Genomic DNA, 26,575 nt, shown 5'->3' on the forward strand with positions numbered 1-26,575 from the left:
AATATACATAGTCAAGCAAAATCAGTTCCTACCTTGTCTGTCCAAAAATGCATATCTCATTTTGGTACCCTGACTCAGTTACCTCTGTCAGGACACAGACAGCATGGTCATCATCAGTCCTCCGGAATTCTCTGTGTGAGAGCAGGTAAGCCTCCTCTCTTCTCTGAGTGATGACCTGCCTCTATAAAATGGGGATAAGAATACGAACATGAGTTGCCTACATTCTCAGATGTTTATGAGGAAAGCACACTGGAAGCCTTTAAACACTATAAATGTGTGTTAAATTAAATGCCTCACCAACATTTTCCTCGTCAAAATCTGCTGAGTCCTGTTTCCTTCCCCGAAGGGATCCCAGAGATGTTATAGTTTCCCCCCTGGAAAACTCAGCCTTCCGGCTTGTACAATCTGTGCTATGCTTTCACTTGGTTCTGCCGACTCCACAGACAGTAAATACCATTCCCCAGGTTAGGTGCTTGTCAGTTAGCACAGGTTTTCAAGGTCCGGTGTCAAGGTCAAGGTGGCCTGTTCATGTATACACTGTGAGATGGGGCCCCTTGCTACCAGGTTTGAAAGAAGTTACAAGTCCTCTGAACAATGTAAGACTATGGGACTTTTCAGAGGCCTCAGTCCAGCACAATATTTTGAAAGGGACAGGCAGTTAGGGCAGACTTTTATTTCACTGAAATCCTTTTAACATTATATTATTTCCCTATATGCTTCTTCCTCCTACCTTGAAACCTCCCTTTTATTTAAAAAAAATTAAGCAAAGCCAACTAACAAAATTACACTGTTTAATAAAATATGTAAAATTTCATACCTGTTCCTCTCCTCCTATCTATGGTTCAGAGATATAGACCAGGAAGAGATCTTAGGGCCCATCTCTCCAAACCCTGTCATTTTATACATGAGGAGACTATAACCTAGGGGAAGTTAAGTGACTTGCTTCGGGTCACACAAGTAATAAGTGTTAGAGGCAGGATTTGAACACAGGTCCTTTGGTGCCCAAGCTTTATTCTTTCTACTGCTGCCTCTCTGTAACTTAGAACAAGTCACTCTCTCCTGAAATGAGTGGGGGTTTGGGGCCTCCTCTGTTTTTTGGAACCAAGATTATTCATTGCAATTCATTGAATTTCACTGCTTCTTAGTGCTGTTTTTACTTGTTTTATTACAGTTGTTTATATCAGTCTCTTGGTTTTGCTTTTTTTTTTTTTGCTCTGCATCAGTTCACACAAGTCTTCTAAGGGCAGACTTCCATGGGGTAGGTCTTCCTTCGGGCGGTTTTTTCTCTAATAAAGTGGTATTGATTGGTGGCTGCCTATGGAGTGGGCAGCTAAGAAATAACACTGAGAAGCAAACTGAGTTCGATACAATCCATTTTGTTGAATATTTACTATGTGCCCAGAAACATGTTTGATCTTGGGGAAGGAGAGGAGGAAAAAGGGGAGATACAAAATACTTACTACAGAACTTTGGGGGTCTTAAAAGGAAGTTTTGGTTGTTTTTTTTGCTTTTTGTTTTTTTTGGTGAGGCAGTTGGAATAAAGTGACTTTCCCAGAGTCACACAGCTCGTGAATGGGTCTGAGGACATAGCTGAACTCCTCCTGACTCCAAGGCTGGCGCTCCATCCACTGCATCACCTAGTAAAATGAAGGCGGGCAGATAAGACGCACAGAAGAAACGGCCTTTGAGAAGGACATGAGACAGCGAAAGATCAAGTACTAACTTGCCTAACATAGGGCACGGACAGTGCTGTAGGAAAGGGGAAGGAAGCTTTGAGACAGCTCTGCCTCAGGCCTTCAGGATCCCAGAAACTCCACGGAGAACTTCCTGCTCTGCCCCTACTCACTGGGTGACCCAGAGCCGAGTATGGAAAGAACAAGTCCAAAGGAAGGCTGGAGGAGGGAGGGTCAGAGGAAGGGCTTGGAGATGGATCACTAAATTCGAAAGTTAGAACTTGGCTGGAGCATTTCTAGTGAATACCTGCCGGCTTGTTGGGGCATTGGAACGATTGAAAGTTTGCCTTAAGTGGATGGCGTTTTCTCTTGTTAATAAAGGGAAATGTTCTTGGTGTCTTACTTTAAAAAATAATAAGCTGACCCCCTCTGCCTCCCTCTTTCAGTCTTTCCTCTTTAGATTGTAAGCCCCTTGAGGGCAGGGACTGTCTTTCTTAGTCTTTTTTTTTAAATTAATTAATTTTTTTTGATTTATAGGCTTTTGAGTTTTAAATTTTTCTCCCCCTCCCTCCTTCCCTATCTCTCTCCCCAAGATGGTGCACAATCTGATATAGGCTCTACATAAACATTCTTATTAAACATATTTTCACATTAGTCATGTTGTAAGGAAGAATTAGAACCAATAGGAGGAACCACCAGAAAGAGGAAACAAAACAAAACAGAAGAAAAAAAAAGAGCAAATAATTTGCTTCCATCTGCATTCAGACACCATAGTTCTTTCTTTGGATGTGGAGAGCATTTTCCATCATGAGACCTTTGGAGATGTCTTAGATCCTTGCATTGCTGCTGAGAAGGGCTAAGTCTATCAAAGTCATTCATCGAACAACATGGCTGTTACTGCTTTCTTAGTCTTATTTGCATCACCAGTGCTTAGCACTGAGCCTGGCACAGAGGATATTTATCGTATCTGCTGTACCTACTGTAATGCTCTGCTTGGATTTAGTGAAAAAAAGACACAATTTAAGCTTCCAGGGAACTTAGCCGGTTATAATGTATTGATATTGAAACAAAGGATAAAGGAATGACACTATAGCCTATGATATAGCCCTCTGGGAGCTTTTCATCTGATTTAGTATGTGCCCACAGTAAGGGAGAGGGCCAATCAGGAGCTGTCCAGCTCCTCCAGGATCAAATAGAAAGTCCTTTGTTGGGCATTTAAAGCTTTTCACGACCTGGCTTCACCCTACCTTTTCAGTCTTTTTACTCTTGACTTCCCTCCACGATCTCTGTCCTAATTGCTGTTCTTCAAACATGATGCTCCATCTCTTGTTCCTGTGCTTTGTGCTGGCTGTCCCCTATGCCTAGAATGCTCCTTAGAATCCTTGGCTCAGATGCCAGTCTTCGAGGAGGCCTTCCCCAGCTCCCCCAGAGGCTAGGGAATTCCCCTAAATGGGTATGTTCCACTTACTCCATATGAATCTTGTTTATGCTGCTTAATTATATGTTGTCTCTTCCATTAGACTGTAAGCTCCCTGAGGGCTTGTTTTTGCTTTTCTTTGTATCCCTGGTGCCAGTACGCTGCTAATGCTTAATAAATGTTTGTGGATTGATTGCCTAATCTCTGGACTGGCCTGAGCAACTACCAAACATTAGGGCTTAAACTGTTTTATGCCTGAGTATAAAGAAAGGGAGTTAGTGCTCTTTATAAATGTACCAGTCTATAGTAAATAATGCAAAAGCAATGTATAGGCTAGGGAAGGATGCACCCAGGAGCATTTACAATTCTTGTGGGTTAGACTTTGGCCTCGTCCATCCCTTTGCCTGCTTCTGTCCAGGGATCTCCCCACTCCTCTCCCTAGCATAACCAGCATAACCAGACTGCCTTACCCTTTCTTGCCTGAATCTTCTGCTCTACTTACTGACCCCTGCTTTCACTTCTTGTACTGTAGGACAACATAACCACTGGAAATGTCTCCTTGGGGGTGACTCGCTTAACGACTCAGTGTCTCGGTTTTTCTGGAAATGAAATCATTACCTTCATTGGGATGTTTAGAATCTACTGCGCTCTGCCTTCCTTTGGATACAAATGCTTTATTAACTAAAGATGGTGGTTAGTATTCTTACGGGTTTTTTAGCATGTTTTGACAAGCCCCTGAACTGCCTTAGCTAGGCCTTTGCTGTAAACCTTAATAGTTTGTAGTCTTGATATTCCCTGAAATTTCTATGAGTATTTGAAACAGGATTTATGATACAGTGGAAAGAGACTTGGGCTAGGAATTGGGAGGTCTGGCTTTATCACATAAACTACATGAACTAAGACAAATCACTTTACTTATGGCTATAAAATTACACTAGAACCCGTCTATAAAATGAGAATGCCATCTGTTCTAGCCGGGACTTCACTCTTACTCATGGTCTTCAAGCAAAAGCTAGAGGAAGGAGTCCTTACATCATGCAGGGGTTTACACTACACTCCTAAGCCCTCCCTCCCAACCCTGAGATTCTAGAAATCATTGATGGGAAGCACTTTCAGAGCACAAAAGCATCCCATAATATGAACCATGACTGTTACTTTAATATTTCGAGTATCTACGGTATTGATAATGCGTACATTGCCTCTACCACAAGTGATGATTTCAGTGGGTGATAGTCATGAGCTGCCTGAACGAAGATCAGCAAAGGAGGCTGAGCAGTGGTCCCCAGGTAGGAGGAGAACTAGGAGAGACAAGTGTCCCAAAAACCCAGAGTAAAGAGAGGAATTAAGGAGAAGGGGATTGACAGTGTCAGAGACCTCAGAGACGTCTAGAAGGATGAGGATCAAGAAGATCAGTCTTGAAAATTCCTTCCAATTCTGACACTCCCAGGTAGGGGAGTGTAGAAGCATATTGTAATTGAAGTTATTAAGAAATATTTATTTCTTTAGGGTAAAGTCCTTCCTAGATTTACCTGAAGGAAGGAAACTATCAGTACTGAATCAAACTTCTCAGGAAACAGTGCCCTCCACTAAAATCCTTTCCCTTTTCTCTTTAGCCTAACCCCTTTGTTTTAGGAAAGTATTTAAAAACTAAAGCCCTGGAAAAATATAGATTAAGGGTGATAAGCAAATTTGAAGGAGAAATAGGTCCAATCTGGTTAGGATCTTTGACTTCCTCACTCCTGAAGAGATTGTAGTAATGATCCATGGGAGAACAGTACTTTCTTTCTCCATTTCCTGAAGGGATTATAGGGTATTGTTTATCTCTGATCTATTGGCAGAAGAAGTGGTCAAAGAGGGATTGAGTGATTCTTAAGAGAATTATTCTCCAAACATGTCCCCAAAGATTAGTGACTATTGTTCCAATGCAGACTGTTAATTTTAAGCTGTGTAATTATGTTTTATTTTTATTGGAAATTTTCCTCCGTCAAGGTTGCTATAAATGTTACTTCATGTAGAAACTGTCAGTTTGGACTTTTTCTCTCTTTAAATTAAGTTAGAATTGCTTAAATTTATAACTGATAAATTAATTAAAATTGTTCCTGGCAGGCTTATGCCTAAAATTCAGAGAACAATATTAATATATTTTCTTTGAGAGAAGTCAACATGGAGGAGGTCAACATGGGTCTCGAAGGATGGGTAGGATATGGAGAGGAAGAGAGAGCATTTAGTAAAATGGTGGAGTGGGGGGGATCAATTGGCAGGGGCAGCATGATGTGGAAGTAGAGTTGATCTAGCTATAGTAGAAGATATGTTTTAGAGATAAGTGGAAAGTAATATAGAATCAATAGGATGGAATGATGGAATGCCTTGAATACCAAGCTTGGGAATTTGGTTAGGGGGCTTTAACAAATGACCTGGATGTTCTTACAGATTACAAGCCCAGGGAGTTTGATGTGGCATGGGAATTGAAAAACAAACAAAGAAAAAAAACCCAAAAAACCATACAATTTTAGGTTACGCTAATATAGGTACAATATCCTTAATGAGGAGTGACCTCCCTGTTCCCTGCTCTGATCAGATCACATGTTGTTGTTGTCTAGTCATTTTTCAGTCGTGTCTGGCTCTTTATGACCCCATTTGGGGTTTTCTTGGTAGAGATACTGGAGAGGTTTGTCAATTCCTTCTCCGGGTCATTTTACAGATGAGGAAACTGAGGCAAATAGAGTTAAGTGACTTGCCCAGGATCACACAGCTAACAAGTGTCTGAGGCCAGATTTGAACTAAGGAAGTTGAGTCTTCCTGACTCTAGACTTCATACTCTATTCATGGAGCCACCTCACTGCTCCGTGTTTAATTGTGGGGCCACATTTTAGGATAGATATTTAATATCCAAAAGAGGGTAACCAGGATAGAGAGGAGACTGGAAGTGATGCTAGAGGAGGCTCAGTTGAAGAAAATGGGTTTGTTCAACCTGGGGAATGCAAGAAAAAGGTGGGAAAGGATAGCTGTCTTCAAACAGATGCACTTTCACGTAGAAGAGAGAAGAGATTTGTTCTGCTTGGCCACAGAGGATAGAACTAAAAGCAACAGGTAGAAGTACCTGTTATTCCTTGAACAGTATACTCTGTCTCCTGACTTTGTATTTTCTTTAGTTGTTCCCCCATTATGGAATGTTCTCCCTCCTTTTCTCTACCTCCTGGCCTTCCCAGCCTCCTTCAAAACGCAGGTAAATTTCTACTTTCTCCATACAGCCTTTCTCTATCCTTCTCCCAACTGCCCTCTTCCACTCCCCTCCCAACCTACCCAATGCCTTCCCTCCAAGATTATCTCCAACTCCAACTCCTCTTGGGTACTATGTTTAGATGTAGTTGTTTACATGTTGACTCTCCCATTAGAGTATGAGCTGCTTGAAGGCAGGGACCATTTTTGTCCTTCTTTATGTCCCCAGAGCTTAAGCACAGGCTCAGTAGACTCTTAATAAATGCTTATTGACTTGACTTGGAAGTTACAGAGAGGCGTATTTAGCCTCGACAAAAGGATGGATTACTTAACATTGGAAGTTCTTGGATAGGGGGAAGACCTTGTGAAAGCAGAATTTAAGAGAAGTCCAGCACAGCCCCGGATAAAGTTCCTAGCCACAGCTGTGGAAACCTGTCACCCAGCAATGTATGATGAATCCTGGCAACTGAGCAGTGGTAGAAAGTGTAATTCATTCTTCTCATGACAGTTTTGAGGCACTTCAGACATCTGAGTTGCTGACCTGAGTTCCTTGAGTCCCACTCCCCAGCTTCCTAAGAGGGTTGGGATCACTCAAGTTCCAGGCTGTGCTCTCCAAGCCAGAATTACCCCGCTCTAAAGGGTGAGGTGATCGGTGTGGCCTCAGCAGCAGAGGAGTGGCTAGTGGATGGTACAGAGAGGCTCAGTAGCTATTGGCAGCTATCTTCTCTGATAGACAGATAGTTGCTTTATAAAGTGCCTTTTGGCTCATGTACTCCAGGACAATGGACTGGGTAGCATTGGATTCTAATCAGGCCAACAAGCTTCAGATCAGAGTCCAGAACTCATTGCCTTGCCCTACTCTGATGTCACATCTGCCCCCACGAAGCTCTGGCTTTAGACTAGAGTTTTCCTGTGGCTGAAAAAACCCTAGCCATTCAGAGGTTAAAATGAAAAGAGGTCGAAGAATATCAAAGCTGGGAGGGACCTTAGGATTTACAGCATAAAACTGGGGGAGCTGGAAGGAACATTAGGACATAGACTGTATAGACTGTAAGCTCCTGAGTATAAGGACCATTTTGTTTTTAGGCTTTATATTTCCCACACTTAGCAGAGTTCATCATTTAATAAATGCTTGTTGATTGAGTGATTCCAAAACCTTTTAAGATTTGCAAAAGATTCTGCTAACAATAACCATGTGAAATATGTGGTGCAAGCATTGCTATTCCCATTTTACAGATCAGAAAACCAAGGATCCTTAACTTTAAGTTACTTTTCCAAGATAAAACAGCTAGTAAGTCAAGGATTCAAAACCAAGTCTTTTGCTGCATCATAACAGCTTCCCTTATTGCTTTGAAATGATATATGCTGTTGCTTGAGCCCTGCCTAGTTATAGTATGTCCCCTGGTGCTCTCCAGGAGGAAGGACTACCTTTAGACAACTGCCCCAGGGTACTCAAGATCTAGCTCAGGTGACACCTCTTCCCGGAAGCCTTCTCTGATTCCCCTTGTTGAAGTGACTGTTCCCCTCCTCAGAATTTCTTAGAGCCCTTTGTGTGGGTCTTTTGTTGGCCCCTATCACATCTTACCTTGTGTGCTATTTACTCCTTTGTGCAAATATCACATTCTCTTTCTGTCTGCATCATCAGCAAACTCCTCCCACCCACCTTCCAACACACACACACACACACACACACACAACACACACACACACACACACACACACACACACACACACAGAGTTGCAGTCTCCTAGAAGGCAGGGCAGAAATTGTCTGTTTATTGGTATAACTACAGCATGGAATACAGGGTCTGACATCTAGTGGGAGCTTAATAAATGGTTGTTGGATTTGTTGAATTTTGTAGCTGTCATCAAGAAGCACAGGTTTTTGGACTGGAATCTTTACAGCAGTGGTAGGGAACTGAGCACCAAGTATGGGTCAGAAACAAGTCAGAAGGGCTGCTCTATTTAGACATCCCCTCTACCTCCTTATGAGGGGAGCCCTAATCCCCAAGGGTCCACCTGAAAGCAGACTGAAGACAGGAGATTGATTCACAGAGCAGAATTCTGTCTCTCTTCTCTGTACCCTTGTGTTCACTGTTGCTGGTTTCTGTGTGTCTTGGGAGGTAGAAATTTGATGCAAAGCAAGTCTCTGTCCCTGGCATCTGATTTGAACTTGGGGTTCCCAGAGCCCAAAAGCTCCTGCTGCCTTGAGATGATCTCAGCTAGATATAGTCAGTGGGGAGGGGAAGGGCAGCCTTGCCAATTGCCCAGGGGAACAGCTGGCATTGACTGATGATGCTGCAAGGTCATCCAGCCTGGCACAGCCCCACCCTTTGGAGGGTACAAGGAGGACATGGCTGTCCCTTTTCTGTCCTGCAGCTGTGGTATGCTGGAGGACTGGAGTTATGTTAAGAGGAATGGGCACTATTTTGCAGATGCTGTTTCTGCATTCCTGTCATAAAAGACACCCCCAAGACATCTGCTATGGGCCCTAGTCCTTATACTTGCCCACTAAGGAACGATGAATTGGATGCAGAGACAGTGATAGGTATAATCCAAGTTTGAGCTATGGTAACAGCATCTTATTTCCTCTCAAATCATGTTCAAACCTTGAATTAGGGTCCCAGGATTTAAAACTAGAAGGAAACATAAATCATATAATTCAACTTCTTCATTTCACAGATGTGGAAATGGATGCCTAGAAGGACAAAGGGACTTGACCAATATGCGATAGTTCATAAGCAGCAAGAGTGGAATTCAAACCAAATTCAGCACCCTTTCAATACACTCTAATGCTGGGAATCAGCAAATTTGGGTTTAGTCTAAGTTTTACCAGTAGCTCTTTGTGGGACCTTGGTCAAGTTATTTCCCTTCTCTCAGCCTCAGGTGCCTTACTTCACTTGCAGAGAGGAAACTGCACCAGACAGTCTATTTGTCTGTGGTTTTTTTGTTTTGTTTTGTTTTGATGAGGCAATTGGGGTTCAGTGACTTGCCCAGGGTCACACAGCTATTAAGTGTCATTTGTCTGAGGGCAGATTTGAACTCAGGTCCGCCTGACTCCAGGGCCGGTGCTCTATCTACTGCGCCACCTAGCTGCCCACAGACAGTCTCTAAAGTCTCATTAAGATGATAGTCCATGTTTTCTAAGTAAGATCCTTTCTAGCTCAGGCATTTAACATTCAATGTTCTAAAGTCTCCTTCTAGCTCTGACATTCCACATTCTAAGGTTCCTTCCAGCCCTGGGATTGTGTTGTGTTCCAAGGTCCCTTGCAGTTGTAACGTTCCGTGTTCTGTATTCTAAGGTCCCTACCAGCTCTGCCATTCTTTGTTCTGTGTACTAAGACCATTTCCAGAGGAACTGAGTTGGCATGGAGGCTCATAATTAATTTATTCTGTCGTTATCCTGAGAACCCTAGGATTCTTCAGTCTTCAGAGGATGAAGATGGCTCCCCTGGGCAGTTGGCAAGGCTGCCCTTCCCCTCCCCTCTGATTATCCATATAATCACAAAGCCAAGGTCTGACCCTGTAATTCTTCTGTTCCAGAGATTTCAGTGGCTGCCTGGTGTCTCTAGGATAAAATCCAAATTCATCTAACATTTTATAGGGAGGTTTCTGTATAGGGTTGTAACATGGTCAGACATGTACATTGTAGAAGGGTTACATAGGTATGTACTATATACATTAAGAAGGGTTACATGATGGGGTTGGAGGCATTTAGGGTATATACCTTAGGAAAGTTTTTTATTTTTTTTTTAACATGTGAAGGGTGGTTTAGAGGGGCTCAGTAGGGGTTTGGATAAATTTACAGATGACAGAACCATAGGTCCCTGAGGAAAACTAGGATGTTTGGGACATGACATCAAGAAGGAAGACCATGACCTCCCATCACACGTCCCTCAGTGATCCCTCTAATGACAAAATCCTGGACTGAAAGGACTGTGGCTTCAAAGTGGTGGGAAAAAAGGAAGTAATCACTCATTCATTCAATATTTTCAGGGTTCCATGATCTCATCAATTTAGATCCTACCTCCAACAGTCCAGATCATAACCCAGCTGAGTTTTCTCATCCTTTGTTATTCTTGTCCCACATCACTCATAGAGGATCCACCCAGCGCCCTGGAAGCTGCTTCCTCATGGGTACCAGTATAGGACTTTGGCTGCCCATTGGTTATCACTCATTCTAGGTGCCTGACTGACCCATTTTCCTTTGTAATTATATATTTTCTGGTATTTTTATGTCATTTCTTGCATGTAAATCATGATTAAAGACCCATCATCTCCCATCTCTCCCTGGACCTTTGAGTGATTTGCAGTCTTTATTCTTCAGAGATTGTGTTGTTCCCTGATTTGCAGTCACATGGCTTCATGAGAACATTGAAGGGAGCAGTTTGGGATTATTTTAAAATATTGTACAATTTCCCAAATGCAATACAGGCTGCTTTCTTCCTCTATTTTAATTCTAGGCCCAGCTCATTGTTCATCCAAAGTACCTGTTCAAGAAATAAGTACTGATATACTTACTAATTCTGCCTATCCAACTGCATGTTGTCATCTAAACAACACATTTTTCTTCCATTTAGTTTATCCATGTGGATTGTTTTTGAGTGGTTATGACTGACAGATAGATGCCTTCCTTAAGCTCAAATAAAGCAAATTTATTTTAATAGGATGTAAAGTCCCTAAGAACAGGGGCTATTTTTATTTTGTCTTTCTGTTCCCAGTGCCCAGAACAGAGCTTTGTTTATAGCCACTTAATAAATGCTTGTTGAATTTGACTGGATATTTAGAACAAACTGAGTTTGACATTCGGCCTGTAGATTATGTGAAAAGTAGTGTCAAAAAAGTAGTAGTATGTTAGAAAATTAGGTGGAGTGGGAGAGTAAGGAGTTGATAATACATAGGTTATGAATGTGGGTGCTGGGGGATGTTGGTGCCTTCAGCAGAAAGAAACAGGGAAGTTTGGAGGAGGGAGTAGAGATAAGGGAATCAATCTTGGACATGCTGAGTTTGAGGTGTCTACAGGAGAGTTAGATTTTGGAAGGCTTTGAATGCCAGGCTAAGGAGTATGACTGATTACTTAAGTCCCACATAGCAGGATCCCCATTAGGTTTGAAAACCTAGAAAAGTTTTGGAAAATCATAGCAAGTCCTATTGTCAGGAAATCCTATTGTGAACTTTAGCTTAATGAACTTTGTAACAACCAGAGCTGTCCCCAAATAGGCTCACTTGGTGAGTTCCTTACAATCACTAGAAGTTTTCCCACAAATGTATGACCAATTTATCCCAAATTCACAAGGATTCATATTTTGGGTAAGGGTTGGATTTAGGTGACCTCTGAAGTCCTTTCCAACCCTTGAACACATGGATTCTAAGGACAGCCCTGCCCTTCCTCCTACAGATGATCCTTGATATCCACTGTTAAAATCCCAGGCTTGATGGATCATATATCAGACTTATTATGACAATATTTATGTTGCCTTTCTCTTCTTCTTTTTTGAGACAGTTTCTATAGAAACAAAGGGTCCCCTGACAATTCATTTGCTCAGGCTACTCATTCCGCATATGGGTTTATCATCATCTGCCTTTTGACATCATATTAGGTTGCTACGGAGATATTGTCACTAGGAGTGGAACAGAAGGTGAAACTCCAGGACCCTGGCTGATTTGGTTACCATGGAGATGTCTCTTTGACTGAGAAAATGAGGGAGGTCCCTTGCTCTTTCTTGGAGATGGCCATAGAGCCCAGACTAGGGATCAGGAGACAGAAAGCCATTGATTTTCAAATACCAGCTTGGTCTCTGATCCAGGGTAAATCATTTAACCTCCCCTTCTGTCATTTGTAAAAGGAGGATAATGATGCTGAATGACTGTCCTCACCTCCTGGTGGGTTGATGGGAAATCCTTATTTAACATCTGTAAAGCTCTTAGAAGATGCTATTTTCCACCCTATATCAGAGGCCCTCTTATATGTGACCTTCCCTATCACCCTGCTATCCTTCTGACTACAGACATACTCAAGGGTTCAGATATGGGCACCAAACCAGCAAAGAACATTTGTTTTTATTCCTCTAAAATACGCTCTTAACTTGGAGATATGTGACTATGTATACACACATGTGTGTATATGTACATACACATAAACATACTACATATATATGTACATACACATATATAGTTAGTGTGTGTGTGTGTGTGTATATATATATATATTTATTTATAACTACATTTCAGTATAGTTTTTCCTTTGTAATCCTGTGAGTTTAAACATTCTTCTCAGAAGGGATCCAGAGACTTCACTAGCCTTCCTTAAAGATCTGAGACACAAAAAATGCTCCAAACCCTTGGTCTGAAAGGATGTAACATCTGGAAGTAACCTTAAAGATCATTTAATAAATTCTACTTCCTCATTTTTCAGAGAAGGAAACTGAGGCCAAGATAGGGGGTGTGACTTTTCCAAGACCACACAACTTTAAGTGGCAGAGACAAGGATTAAGTCCAGGTCCTGATCTCCAGTGTTCTCCCCACTGCACTGGCTGGTTATTGTCCGTATGGCATCATCAGGAGCAGGTCTTGCAGGTGATCATTATGTCACCACCCTCACCTCCTGAAGAATTCCTCTAATAGCAGCCCTCCTTTTGCTGGGATCTGTATAGTTTTCCTTGTCCATTTTGAAGGGCAAGATTCAATTTTCATGGCCAGTGAAAAAGAATTTTTTTACGCCTACCAAGCCCCATGCCTTTGCAACTAATCAGATGCCTATGGCCTTTGTCATTTGGAAACTAGAAAGGATGTGGCTTGATCGCATGGTAGAGAGAGTAGGGGCCATTTGTGATTCTGGCACTTACCATAGCACCTGGCACATAGTAGGTGCTTAATAAATGCTTGTTGAAAGGGAATAACATACACATTCAGTTGGGTATGGAAATCTGCCTTACCCTACAGGAAAATAGGGGGAGAAGGGGACAAGAGAGCAGGGGGATGATAGAGAGGAGGGCAGATTGGGGAAGAGGGTAATCAGAAGGAAATACTTCTGAGGAGGGACAGGGTCAAAAGAAAGAATAGAATAAATGGGAGGGCAGGATAGGATTAAGGGAAATAGAGTTAGTTTTTCACAACATGTCTACTGTGGGAGTGTTTTACAAAACTGCACATGTACAACCTATATTGAGTTGCTTGCCTTTTCAATGAGGGTGGGTGGGGAGGGAGGAAGAGAGAAAATTTGAAACCTAAAGTTTTAAAAACATATGTTTAAAAAAATGTTTTCACATGCTACTGGGAAATAAGAAATACAGGAAATGGGGTACAGAAGTCTATCCTGCCCTACAGGAAAATAGAAGGGGAAGGGGATAAGAGAAGGGGGGAGAGATAGAAGAGAGGACAGACTAGGGGAAGGGATATTCAGAATGCATGCCATCTTGGGGTGGGGGAGGGGGGAGGGGGGAGATGGGGTGAAAATTTGGAACTCAAAAACTTGTGGAAGTGAATGTTGAAAACTAAAAATGAATAAATTTATAAAAAAAAATAAATGCTTATTGAATGAGTGAATGCTTGAGTATTACTGATGTTGGAGAAAGGTAGGCTGGAGAACTTTTGGTCTTCTAAGGCTGAATTCTTTATAATTTGGAGTATGTGACAATAAGGAAAGATGCTGTCTCATTGATATAGGACTTTTTTTAAAATTTATTTTTAGTTTTCAACATTCACTTCCACAAGATTTTGAGTTCCACATTTTCTCCCCATCTTACCCTTCCCCCCATCCCCAGATGGCATGCATTCTGAATACCCCTTCCCCTCATCTACCCTCCCTTCTATCATTCTCCCCCCTTCTCTTATCCCCTTCCCCTTCTATTTTCCTATATGGCAGGATAGAGTTCTATACCCCATTGCCTATACAGGACTTTCAGTCATTGTCTATATTGATTCAGTTTTACATGCCAAGAGGAGGCTGGCCTGTTAAGATTTTCAGGAGATACAGTGTATCTGTAATCTCAAGAATTATTTAGCAAGATACATAGGATCCCAGGATTTAGCAGGACTAATAAACCTGCTGGTCTAACTTAGCAAAAGGTAAAATGAGGAGATGGAATTAGGGTAAGAATTTTGCCAAAGAGCCCAGAAGGCCTCATCTCTCTTTCTGTGTCAATACTATTTCTCCAAAAATCTAGATGTCCTCTTCAGCCCCTGTAGAAAACACCCTAGTCTATAATAAAACCTATCTCCTTCCTCTCAGCCAAGAATTGGTTGAACTGAGGACAGAGCAGGTGCATGCATTCTCAGACATGGTCCCTCTATTGTTTTTGCTTCACAGTTTTTGTTACAGTTTTCAGTTAGGAGTTGGTGGAGAATATCCAGAAATGACTGTGATCTATCAATAAAAAATACATTTTTAAATGACTCTTCAGCCAACTTTTTCTTTTAAAAAAATCTTTAGTGTAAACTTAACTATGATCAACAAATACAAATATTTTAATGTACAATGAAGAACAAAATAGAACATTGTATATGAAACGAGGACAGTTTGTTTAAAGTATATATTAAGTTTAGCAAAACAGTAAAAAAAAATGCCCCACTAGTTTGTGTCCTCTAGAATGTTTTTCTGTGTAGTTTTTTAAAATACTTTATGCCTTCCCTTTTCATCTCTATCACTTCTAACTCCCCAGCCCTCTGTACCCCAAATATAAGCTTACCCCAGTTTTCCTGATCTCTCCAGTATCTTCCTCCTCCTCAAAAAGAATCAACCCTCCAGTTGTATTAGCTTTGAAATGGTTCTTCCATCTCACCCCAGGAGGAAAGACCTGGCTGCAGGGTCAGGTGACAGGGAAGCAGATTGGTGAAGGGGGGAGGGGAGAGGGACCAACCAAGTCAGGGGCTGTTTGCTGGCTGTGTGTGTATGTGTGTGTGTGTGTGTGTGTGTGTGTGTGTGTGTGTGTGTGTGTGTGTGTGTGTGTGTTCTGGTCCCAAATCGGAAAGGTTGAAGTAGTCAGGAAACAGCCCCTTTGCAAGGTTTTCCAGGGCTCTCTGTGTGTACTAGGATAGGGTGATTGACACCTCCCTGTTTGGGGCAGCAGTGCTGTGACCATATTGCCTGAGGGCAGTACATTTTTTTTCCCTTTTAAATAAAGTTTTTATTAAATCTTTACCAGTAGTCAAATAAACAAAAGGAATAAAATCATCCAAAAACTATAAACTTCAAACTAATTACAGTTTGCTAAAAGCAATAATATATATATACATATACGCATATCTATATATATATTTATGTTTTAACAAAAAAGAACAATAGTTGTCCCTTCACAAAAATCTTTCTTTTATGTGTTCATATGAGGATTTAGTGCTGGAAAAGACTTTAGAGGTCATCTTCTTTCAACAGCTTCAATTATAGAGGGGAGAAACTGGGGCCCATTGAGGGTAAATGAGTTTATCCAAGGTCATCCACATAGTAGAAGTAGTAAAACTGGGATTCCAACCAAGGTCCTCTAGATTCAAATTTATGGTTCTTTCCAAATTTTTGCAAAATAAATATGATATTGCAGTAAACTGCCACTCAAAACTGAACAGATTTTCAAACTCTTCCCCCTCTCCTTTCTTAGCTCCTTTCCTCTGGGTTTCCACCTCTACTGAGGTGAGCTACTCTAAGGGTTCTCTTCTTACCTCCCACATAAGCTCCCAGGGACCAGGGAACATCTTCCCTGGGAGGTGGGAGGCTTTGCATTTTCCTTACAAAACTTACTGGATAAACTAATTCATAGTAGGATGCTAATGGATTAGTCCTTCTAGGCATTTTAATGATTTCACAAAGTCTTAGTCTTAGTAATTTACTGTTTTAAATGTAGTAGAAATTTCTAATCCTGCTGGGGGTAGGGGTGGGCGGGATAGCCTGAGTGTGATCTTTATGTAGGGTATTTTGTTGTTCCATCCTTTCAATCAAGTCTGACTTTTTATGACCCCATTTGGGGTTTTCTTGGCAGAGATACGAGAATAGTTTGCCATTTCCTTTTCTAGCTCATTTTACAGTTGAGGACACTGAGGCAAATAGGGTCATGTGACTTGCCCAGTTATACAACTAATAAATGTCTGAGGCTGGATTTGAACTCAGGTCTCCCTGACTCTCTATCTGATGAGGTTTAAGGGTTCAGGGGTGCTGGGACCCCGAGATCACAACACATGGGTCCTGTCTGAAAGAATGCAACCCATGCCTTCTTTCAGCCGAAGAGAAGGTTTATTAAAGATCTACCATATTAGGCTGACTCTTAAGGAGTCTGAACATTAGTGAGCTATTGGCTAGATTATAAGAATCTGAACAGTGGCTAGATTTTAAGAATCTGAGAAGTGGCTAGATTTTAAGAATCTAAGCAGTGGCTAGATTATAAGAATCTGAGCAGTGGCTAGATTATAAGAATCTGAGCAGTGGCTAGATTTTAAGAATCTAAGCACCTTAATGGTGATAAGATGGACCTTATATACGGAAAAACTGTGGGAGGGATCTAGGGGGGATCTAGTTTGGGGTGACTGGAGGAGGGGTCTAAGGAGATCTGAATGGCCAGTAAACTGGGGTGAACAGAACTCCTGGGACCTGGACCATATGGCCAAGGGAGAGTGGAGCCTATTTAAGATTAAGTATGGGAAGTGGTCCATCCCCTTATAGCCACTTAAGCTACGAGTAAGATAGGTCTTCTGGTGCCAGATCCAGCTCTTCCCAGTATGCCACAGTGCTTGGCCATGAGGTCAGGTTCCAGATATCTCAAGCTACATTAAATTACTGTCTAGACAGGCCTGCCTGTCTGCTTCATCTTGAGCTGGGTATGCTTTTTAGCTTCAGGAAATGTCCTGCCCTGTCAACTTGTGTGAGTCTTCTATCCAGGGGCTACTTTAAATTTTGGTTGTAAAGATTTTAATCATGGAGTTAATAGTCACTTAACCTCCCTCAAATCATGCTAATTCATCAGGCTTTTGTGACTTCCCTCAGTTTCCTCAAAGAGGTTCCCAAAGTAGCCCCCTGGGGGCGCTAGGAATGATGGGGGTGGAGGGGAGGGCGGTAGTAGTCTTAGGTTCAATTGGCAGGTGTTGAATAAAAGTAAGAGGGCAGTGGAATTATAAGGAAAGAAGAGAAGATAAGGAAATGTTGAAAAACCATTCCTGCATGTTTCATCTGTTATGTAACAGAGTTAAAGTTGTAGTAACTACATTATTTTCCAAATAAACACAAAATGCAAGTAATAACCAATCAGTGGTCAAGTCCGAGTACAGGTCTTAACAAGCAAGCATTGGCAGGCAAGCATGTTGCCAATGTCAGGCAAGTCTAGCATGCATCAGCAGGAATATATACGTGTAATTACTTGTTTACAACACAATACTATGCATGATGCAATATCGTGTCATCAAAATTTCAATGCAGAAAAAACCCCACAAATTTACAATAAATTATTAATTTAAGATGCATCTTTTTTTGAAAAAATTTTATTTTTTTGAAATGATACAAATTTAAAAAAACAAGTTCTACAGAAAGTAGCTATCAGGGGTGCTGAGTAATTTTTTTTTAAAAGGGGGCAGTAGGCCAAATAAGTTTGAGGACCTCTGCTCTAGTATTTGTTTCACTTACCAAAATTTGGAATCTTCAGAAACCTAACGAATCTTATCTTTCACCTATTTCCTTTAGCTCTGTCTTTAAAATCTTGTCTTTAAAATTAGCTATATTTTGTCTTGTAACCTCACTCCCATGAACTCCACTAGAAAACCATTATCATTCCTACTAATAGGATTCCAAGTCACCCAACTGCCAAAGGATACTTGCCCCTTAGAACTGTCAGGATTAGAACTTACTCCTTCATTCATTGAAAAGGTCTTCCCTTCGAATGGACTTGTCTTGGTCTTTCCTTACCAGTGTCTGAGAAATGATTCATCATTCTTATAAAATCCAACTTTTTTCATAGTAATAGTAAAAACTTAAATAGCATTTTTATAATATTTTAAGATTTTGCAGAGCTTTCCTCACATCCCTAAGATAGATACTGCAAGTGTGATCAGTTGTCCTGTGTGATATAGACAGGAGACCACTGAGTCAAGGACTCAATTGACTGGGGTTCTAGTCCTGACTCTGCCACTACCTTGCTATGTAACCTTAGCCAGGAGTGGGGAACCCTTAGTGGCCTCAGGGCCACATGTGGCCCTCTAGGTCCTCAAGTGTGGCTTTTTCACTGAGTTCAAGTTCTACAGAACAAGATAGAAGACCTATCTTACAGCTTAACTGGCTGTGAGGGGATGGATTTAAGGCCCATCAACTAGAACAAATTTGTTCTGCAGAACTTGAACTCAGTCAGAAAGCTGCACTTGAGGACCTAGAGGGCCACATGTGACCTCCAGGCTGAAGGTTCCCCACCCCTGCCTTAGACAAATCACTTTACTTCCATTAAACTAAATATTCACTAAGGCCCTTCCAGTTATAAACATATTTTATTCACTTCAGAGATGAGAAAACCAAGGCTGAAAGATGTTAATGCTGAGTTGTTTGCTCAAGGTCACACAGGTAGAGTGTCAAAGTTGGAATTGGAATTCTGGTCTTCTAACTCCTAGTTAGCTTCCCCCTCTACCACCTATCCTCCAGTGGTTCCCTATTTACATGGTCCCCATGGTCCAGGCTGTCCATGTGGTTTTCTTGGCGAGGATACTGGAGTGGTTTGCCATTTCCTTCTTCAGTGGATTAAGGCAAATAGAGGTTAAGTGACTTCACCAGGGTCACACAACTAGTAAGTGGATTCCCTCATTACATTCGGACTTCTCAGTCTGGCATTCAAGGCCCTCCTTTGAATTTCCCAGTTCTCCCTTTTGCAGAACTGCAATCCGGGGCAAGTTTCCTGAACTCTTTGCTGCACATGCAGCACTCATTTTAGGATCCTGGCTTTGCTCATGCCTTCCCTTTTCTTTTTTCTTTTTTTTTTGCTAGGCAATGGGGTTAAGTGACTTGCCCAGGGTCACACAGCTAGTAAGTGTTATTATGTGTCTGAGGCCGGATTTGAACTCAGGTCCTCCTGAATCCAGGGCCAGTGCCCTATCCACTGGACCACCTAGCTGCCCTTTATGCTTTCCCTTTTGCTGGATCACCTCTCATTCCACTCCCCTAGCTTCTATGGAGCCTGGAGGACCCACATCATATTCAGCCTTCCCTTTGAAAACTCCCTCAACTACTCCAGTCCATACTGATCAGTTTTCTAAACTCAGGCTTCATTTGTGGTGGAAGGAATATTGGACTAGATATCAGGACACCTGGATTCTAGTGCTGGCTCCACCCCTAACTAGATCTGTATGACTCTTGGTGAAGGCATTTCCTGTCTCTAAGCCTCAGTTTCTTTCCTCTTCTTTCAGATGAGGATGATAATGTCTGCCTTGCTGATAGATGTTGTAAAAATTCAGGAGACAGCACTTTACCAAGTAGAAAGGTGTTATCATTATTAGACAACTTCATGATTGTATAACCTAGCCCTTGATTCTGTACTGTCTTATGTTCTTTCATTGCTTCACGTGTATTAGTCTTACCTCATTAGATTTTAGCTAGTTGTGGGTAGGGAGGTTTCCATATTAATATTTACAACCAATAGCTTTATTTTGGAGGCAGCTAGGTGTCTCAGTGGATAGAGCATTGGGCCTAGAGTCAGGAAGACCTGAGTTCAAATCCACTTACTAGTTGTGTGACCCTGGTGAAGTCACTTAACCTCTATTTGCCTTAATCCACTGAAGAAGGAAATGGCAAACCACTCCAGTATCCTCTCCAAGAAAACCACATGGACAGCCTGGACCATGGGGTCACAAAGAGTCAGACACAACTGAACAACAGCAGCTTTATTTTTGGAGAAAAAAAGAAACTACCAAAGTATGGAAGGAGTAATGGATTCAACCTGAATGCCCCACCATAGGGGAATAGTTAAATAAATTGTGTGTTAATGTGTTGTAATGAGGGGCAGCTGATAGTGGGCCCAGCTTCGATTCAGTAAGACCTGAGTTCAAGTCTGGCCTCAGAAATACACAGTCTGTGAGTTAATGGGTGAGTCACTAACTTGTCAGTGGCCCAGGCTACTCCCTAAAACTCTTCAGTTACAATGGTCATTCCACATTAGTGAAGTTTCCATACCAGGAGTGTCCTACATTAGTGAAATCACAAGCCTAGACCAAAAGAAAAAATAATGGACTACTAGAATACATTTAAGAGGGACAGCCACAAGAATACAAAGAAATTTGGAAAGACTTTTATGAAATAATGCAAAACAAAAAAATCCAGAATAAAAACAACAATAATAATAGCTACCATTTATATAGTGCTTACTATGTGCTAAGCACTGTAGTAAGTGCTTTACAATTATTATTTCACTTCATCCTCACAACTCTGGTAGGTAGGGTCGTGCTATTATCATTTCCATTTTACAGATGGGGAAACTGAGGTAAAAAGAGGTTAAGTGATTTGCCCAGGGTCACATAGCTAACAAATGTCTGTGGCTAGATTTGAAGTCAAGTCTTTTTGCTTCAAGACCCTGCACTCTATCCACTAGCATCCCAACAAAGGAACAAAGTGAGTTATCTGAATATATCTGTGACTATATAAGAAGTCATCGAGAATGAATGGACAAACAAAGAATTCTGATGAGACTTAGATGTGACTCAAAAGATGATTAAGCTCCTTTATGAATTGAAATTGGCAGCTAGGTGATTCAGTGGATAGAGCACTGGGCCTAACATCAGGAAGACCTGAGTTCAAATCCTGCCTCAAACACTACCTATGTGAACCTAGGTAAGTCATTTAATCTTCTTTGCCTCAGTTTCCTCATCTGTAAAATAAGCTGGATAAGGAAATGACAAACCATTTCAGTATTTTTGCCAAGAAAATTCCAAATGGGGTCACTACGAGTCAGACATGACTGAAACAACTGAACAACATGCATTGAAATTAATTAAATTCAGTAGTTACCAAGAAAGCTTAGTAGGATATATTGATGCTCAATGTTGAGTTTTTTAATAAAACATGCAATTTTTGGACTTGGAGGTGAGAGAGAATGATTTTGAGACTGAAAAAAGACAGAAAACAGTGTCTAATAGGGAGTTGATAACCAAGATAAGTCAGGTGATATTAAGAACTAGGAGAGAGGTCTTCGATGAGTTTAAGTCACCAGACCTAGAAGAACCTGGCCATCTGATGGTACTGAAAGGACTGACAGTCAGGATTGCTGATTAGTGATCTTGAAAAAACCCTGGAGAATGGAAAAGGGAAAATATACCAATTCTCCAAAAAGGGAAAAATGTAGGGTGAGCTTGATGTTTATTGTTGACAGAACTCTAGAACATATTATTAGAGGGTTAGTCAGTAATCAATGAGAAAAGGAAACAACAATCACAAAAAGCTAGCATGGCTTCATCAAGAACAGGTCACACCAGACTATGGTCATTTCCTTTTTTAGACAGCATAACTGCAGTGGCAGATACGAGGAATGGTGTAAATGGAATTTACTTAAATTTTAACCAAGCATTTGAAAAAGTCTTTCATCCTATTTTTTGCAGAAAAGATGAATATGGGCTAAGTGATAGTAATTAGGGAGATCCAGAGCTGCTTGAATAGTTTAGTAGTCATTAATGGTTCCCTGTCAACTAGGGAGGGAGTCTCCAATGAAGCAGCCCAGGGATTTGTGCTGTTCAGCAGTTTAACATTTTTATCAATGACTTAGATTAAGATAGGGATAGCATTCTAATTAAACATGCAGATAGAAAGGTAGGAGGGATAGCTAACATACTGGACAGCAGAGTTAGGATGCAACAAGATGTGGACACTTTGGGTCAGTTCTACTAAGATGAATTTTAATTTTAATTAATGAATTTTAATAAGAATAAAAATAAGCCCTTACACTTGGGTTGAAAAAGATCTGTTTCACAAGATATAGAAGATGTGACTAGATAACTAAACAGCTGAAAAGACTTTGGAGGTTGGGCTGCAGAGCTCAGTATGAGTCAAAAGTGGGATGTAATAGTCAAGAAAACTAAACCATGGGGGCCTTAGACTGCATTAAGACAGGCATGGCTTCCAGACCAAGGTAGCTTAGGCAGATAGTCCCTTTGCAGCCTGGCATAGTGAGACCATGTCTGCAATATTATGCTCAGTTCTTAATGCCACATGGAAAGAAGCATATTCATAAGCTGGAGAGAGCAACCACGCTGGTGAATGAGGTTATACCATATGATGCAGCTATATGGTGCAGTGGATTGAACAGTGGGCCTGGAGTCAGGAAGACCTGAATTCAAATCCAGCTTGAGATACTTATTAGCTAGGTGACCTTGAGCAAGTCACCTAACTCTTGACTGCCTCAGTTTCCTCTGAGATAATAATAGCAACTACCTCCCAAGGTTTGGGGAGAATAAAATGAGGTATCTATAAAGTGCTTTGCACACTTTTAAAGTACCATATTAATGTTAGTGATGATGATGATGATGATGATGATGATGAATTTGAGGAAGGGGTAGCCTGATGAAGAGAAACATTGGGAGGATAGGATAGTGGTCTTCAAGTATTTGAAAAGCTGTCATTTGAAAGAGTGAAACTTGTTTTGCTGGTCTCCAAAAAGCAAAACTAGGGACAATGAGTGGAAACTGCTGAGAGAGACAGATTTAGCCTCATCTGAAGGAAAAACTTCCTAACATTTAGAGCTGTGCAAAAGTCAAATGGGCTGTATTGGGAAGTAGTGTTTCCACTCCTGATGGCTGTCTTACAGTACAGGCTGGATATGTTTTGAGAGGGGCCTTTTCAGGTATGGGTTGACACAGAGAGCCTCAGTGTTCTTTTCCAACTCTGAGATTTGGTGACCTTTGGTAATTCATGTAATAATCTCTCTGAGCCTTGATGTCTTTATCTGTAAAATAGGATTGATGATATTTGCATTCTCCCTCTAATATGACAGTTGTAACAAAAGCACTTTGAAACCTGAATGCTCCATACAATTGGCGACTATTGTAGTTGTTTTGATTTTTTTAAAATTATTTCTCAAAAATCTCCTGAGTGCTTAGCACAGGGCCAGCTCCCAGCAGGCCATCAGGAAGTAGTTCTTGCCTTGAGGGCTGGCTACCTGCTGTTACCCTGGCCCTAGAGCCCGAGAACTAGCATTCTTCCCTGCAGGACTCCTGTTTACAAAGAACAAAACCAACCTTGTGGAAATGAGTCTCTGAAAAAGGTGGTGGGTGAAGAATGTCCTTCAGGGTGCCAAGCCTCCTTAGTCCTTTCTGTGGGCTCTGGTTAGGGTGGGGAGCCGGGCAAAAATCCAGGCTGGTACAGCTTTTATTTCTGACTCTTCCACAGTCCCCAAAGTACCATTTAGCATCTGACAGCAGCAATTACAAATGGATTAGGAATCACACTGCCACAATGTCTGCCAGCCTGGAGAAAGGAGGTAGGCCTCTTCCTCCTCCCCACCTCCTCATATGAGTTCCTGTCCCCTGCCCTGCAGCAAAAACAAAGGAAACTGGACCAGTCCTTTAATAAGGTCTGGAGCCAGCCCTAAAAACAGACAGCGAGTATTAATGCAGCCTCTATAAAGAGAAAGCTCTTTGTATTCCAGAAAAATAACTGATGTTTATAGAGCTCCCTACACTTTATCAGAAACTTGATCTTATGTACATTATTACACTGTATCCTCACAGTAGATACTATAGGCATTATTATGCCCATTTTATAGATGTGGAAACTGAAGCTCAGAGAGGTTACATTGCCAGTGTTTCACAGCTAATAAGTATTCGAGGTAAGATCTGAACACCTATTTCTCCTGACTTAAGTAGAATAATGGATTATATACAGATAGGATTTCAAGAATCTGCAAAGCATTTTCCATACAGTCATCTCATTTGTAATATTCACTACAACCCTTTAACTATGCGATTCAAGTGTTATTATCTCTATTGTCAATCAATCAATAAAATGAACCTACCTGGGCCAGGCACAGTGTTAAGCACCGGGGCTACAATAAAAGGCAAAACAGACAAATGAACAAACAAAACTCAAAAAAGGATAACCCAAAAACATTCCTTGCCCTAAAGGAGCCTACAATCCAACAGGAGAGACGGGACACAAACAACCGCGTACAAAAAAGGCATAGACAGATGTCGTTGTTGTTCAGTCATTTCTTGGCAGAGATACTGGGGTGGTTTGCCATTTCCTTCTCTAGCTCATTTTGCAGATGAGGAAACTGAGGCAAACAGGGTAAAGTGACTTGCCCAGGGTCACACAGCTAGTAACTGATCCAGGTCAGATTTGAACTCAGGAAGATGCATCTTCCTGACCACAGGGCCAGTACTCTATCCACAGCACCACCTAACCACCCTAGATAGGTAGGGGTGATAAATTGGGGGTACTCTTAAAGAGAGGGCACCAAGATTAAGGAGGACTGGAAAAGATTTCTTACAGAAACTTTAGCTGAGACTTGAAGGAAGCCAGAGAAGCCAGGAGGCTGGGAGATGAGGGGGGAGAACATTCTAGGCGTGGGGAACAGGCAGTGAAAATGCATGAAGGCAGGAGTTGGGGCATCAACTTCAAAGAACAGCAGGTAAGCCATTATCACTGCATGGCAGAGTATTGGGGTGGGGGGAAGGGAAGATAAAGTGTATGCAAAAGGTAGGAAGGGGCCAGAGTCTGATGGGCTTTGAATGACAAATAGAAGTTGTTTAAGTAAGGAAACTGAGGCCCTCAGAACCATAGGATTTAGATTTGGAATGACCTTAGAGATCGGCTATCCCCATCCCTTTATTTTTGGTGGAAACTGAGACCCAGAAAGATTAAATAATTTGTCCAGGGTAGTAAAGTAGCTTGTGACAGGCAGATTGGTGTCACGGGTTGAGAGCTGTCTTCAGCCACAGTCCCCTGGGGTTAAGCCAGTGTTGTCTCTGTGACCCGGGGAAGTCATTTAACTTCTCTGTACTCTAGATAATTCCAAGAGTACTCAAGTCACTGCCTCATCAAGGTTAAATGACTTACTCAAGGTCACACAGCTGAGAAGAGTCAGACTGGGGCTGAAACCCAAGCCTTCTGTCTCCTGGGTCCAAGTTCTCTTCATGACCTCATCTCACTCTTGTGGCTGAACCACCATGCCCCCGGGGGGCAGCTAAAGTGATGACGGAGGGCGGTGATTTTACAATAATAACTGACATTTATATATTGCTTTGAGGTATGCCAGTGTTTTACATGCATCTTCCCATCTGATCATTCCCTCAAACGATAAAGAAGTTGCTAGAAGAATTACTGGGGCTACAGGGTGATGGAAGTAAGTAGAGCACTGGACCTTGAGGCAGAAAGACCTGACTTCAAATTCAAGCCTTAGAACCTAGCTGTGTGACCCTGAACAAGTCACTTAATTTCTTTATGTCTCAGTTACCTTATCTATAAAATGGGGGGAGAATAATAACACTTATCACCCAGGGTTGTTGAGAGGATCAAATAAGATAATGCTAGTAACTTGCTTTGTAAACCTTGCTATATAAATTCCGTTGTCTTCATTTTACAGAAGAGGAAACTGAGGCTTACAGAAGTTAAGTGACTTGTCCATAGGTATATAGCTAGTAAATGTTGGGATCAAGGTCTGAGTCCAGGGCTCTTCTGATTCCTGGCCCAGCGTGCCTTTCATACTGTTTCACTGATAATGATCCCATTTCATTCAAATGGTCTTGAACCCCTACTCTTTCAACAGCTTGTCTCCTCCCAAACCTCCTTCTACCTCCATCTAAAGTCCAATTGGGTGAAATTCATGATTGCCTCATATAAGTCTGAATTCACCCTCAATTTCCATTGATTTCCCCACAAACACGGGAGAGTCTTAGTAAAGCTTAAAGAGAGACTCATTGAGTGTGAGGGGGTATAGGTTACTATGTCAGTCTGGAAGGGCTGGGTGATGACAGAGTTTTTATTTTTAATAAAGATTATAGGATAAGCCACCTACACTGTGTGGGTGGGGATAATGGATTCAAATTTGCAAAGTGCTTTATATAAGCTATTTCATTTTGTACTATACCAATTCTAACTTAGACCTTAATCACCAAACACCAGTAACTGACTGGTTTTTGAAATAGATTTGAAGAAAAAATCATGTATATATTACAGTCCTGGATGTACCTGTGAATGTACTGGGATGGAAGTCCAAGGACATGAATTTGCATTGTCTCTGCTGCTTACTAGCTATATGGCCATCCACTGGTCGTTTGAGTTTTCTGAGTCGTAGTTTCTGCATCTGTAAAAGGAGGTGATGATACATACTTA

General features: G+C 41.5%; 1 protein-coding gene across 1 annotated transcript in view; it reads left to right on the plus strand.

Annotated features, from left to right (window-relative positions):
- MTCL2 (microtubule crosslinking factor 2) overlaps positions 1-26,575 on the plus strand; it is a 131,602-nt gene that overhangs the window by 46,528 nt on the left and 58,499 nt on the right.

This window comes from Phascolarctos cinereus, unplaced genomic scaffold, assembly GCF_003287225.1.
Source record: "Phascolarctos cinereus isolate Bilbo 61053 unplaced genomic scaffold, phaCin_HiC Scaffold_2;HRSCAF=192, whole genome shotgun sequence".
Lineage (NCBI taxonomy): Eukaryota > Metazoa > Chordata > Mammalia > Diprotodontia > Phascolarctidae > Phascolarctos > Phascolarctos cinereus.